The 1,735-nt window shown below is 42.8% G+C and overlaps 1 protein-coding gene across 2 annotated transcripts in view; it reads left to right on the top strand.

The window, feature by feature from the left end:
- The window catches only part of mettl22 (methyltransferase 22, Kin17 lysine), a 24,115-nt gene that overhangs the window by 10,470 nt on the left and 11,910 nt on the right, over positions 1-1,735 (top strand). The gene's annotated exons all lie outside the window — the stretch shown is intronic.

The raw sequence follows: 1,735 nt of genomic DNA, 5'->3' as shown, positions 1-1,735 counted from the left end.
AGCTCTTCTTGTCTTAGCTGCTTGACATCCAAAGGTCCGTTTTGTAGCCATTTTAGCAATGCAACGTCCATGCTCGTCTGAATCAAACAATAACAAATACTTCCTGGACCCGGTGGCTTTTCTTTCCACCATCTCACTGTCTCTAACTCGACCTCCCCTCGATCGCCATCCAAGACAGCGTTGCTCAGCTGATGTCATGCAATGAACTTTTAAGCCAGCCACGGGACGCTTCGTAGTCCTCGATGGCCATAGTTAGCTCTCGAAGGCTAAATCACTAATGAGAGAGAAGCACTCCAGTTAGCGTAAGGTTTTTAGCATGATAACAAGTAAAGCATTTTCGAGGAAAATGCTTTAGTTGTAATTTGAGGAAACGTTTGTTTATTTGAATGTCCGTCGAGCCTTAAGCAATTTACTCTGAGCAGCTAATCGGATGCATTCCACTCTATCTTCTACGAATCTAGCTTCAGTATCTACACACATAGACAATGAGGTCCTTCTTGGCCAATCAGAGGCCAGGATGATGCTCGGTAAGCCAATGGCAGAGCAGCTGTGAGTTTGTTGCGTTCAGGAAACTCGCAGCCATGACCGAATTAAACATCGTTCGCTATGTAAACCAGTGTGGTGGTTGCTGTTGCCGTTTTCGAACGAAGCAGTAGAGGTCGCTGTTGGATTAGACTTCGTTGTAGTGAATGTCTTTGCGAGGCTGGAGCAGAGAAAATTATTTCGTATAACGCAACAGGGTTTTTTTCGTCATATGGGGGGGCAGTAGAATGGGAATGGTGTTAATGCATGAAGATTTTTTTAACATTAGGGGGTATTTTCGCCCCTGTAAGTTTTGTTCTAGAGGAGTTTCACTGTAATATGGTTTCTGTTTGAGGAAAAACATGACACACTCTTCACATTTTCCAATGCTGTAAAAATATGTAGAATAAATATTAAATTTCAACGTTTCTGTCAACGAAGATTTGTGTCATAGCCTATGACACGTTTCTCTTAGAGCGGGATGCCAGCCAGGTGGCTGTTGCAAAAAAAAAAAACACCTTTTCATGGACAATTCACCAAGGGGACTGGCAAAGAATGAGAATGTGGAGGCCCGAGAGAAGCATTTTAAAACGGCACACGTGAGCTACAATAGTTAACACGCTGCAAAAGTGTGTCCCATGCCTCCGCGTCAGGTCTTGATGAAGGTAGGCAGCATGCGTTGGTAATTGCGTGCGGTAACAGGTCGATCGCGGTAGGTTGGTTGATCGAAAAGTAGATCTTAGGTCAAAAAAGGTTGGGCACCCCTGCTCTACAGCATGCAGTGCAGGGAAAAAAAAACATTTTATCATGAAGGCTCATTAGTGTATTTGTAGCCAACTTAGTCATTTTGATAGTAGGCTAATATAGCTCACATAGATATGTGTTTCCTTCGTTATAAGGCCTTTATTATTTATTTTGCGGCTCCAGACAGATTGTTTTTTTTTTGTTGTTGTTGTTGGGTTTTTTTTTTTTTTTGGTCTCTTTCAACATTCTGGGTTGCCAACCCCTGATCTAGTGGATGCATAACGCGACCTTAGCCACAATTGTGGCTTCTATTCTATGCGCCATATAACGCGGTGCGCCCTATACAGTAAATATTCTCTAGTGCGGACTCGTGTTTGCGCTGTCCAATTTGTCCTGATAACAGAAATTCCTCATTTGGGAAATGAGCATGGTACATGTCCTTTATGAACCTGCAAGTATGTTGACAAAA

This window comes from Hippocampus comes, unplaced genomic scaffold, assembly GCF_001891065.2.
Source record: "Hippocampus comes isolate QL1 unplaced genomic scaffold, H_comes_QL1_v1.1 scaffold271, whole genome shotgun sequence".
In the NCBI taxonomy this organism is placed as follows: Eukaryota; Metazoa; Chordata; class Actinopteri; order Syngnathiformes; family Syngnathidae; genus Hippocampus; species Hippocampus comes.
This window is presented reverse-complemented; position numbering and strand designations above follow the sequence as displayed.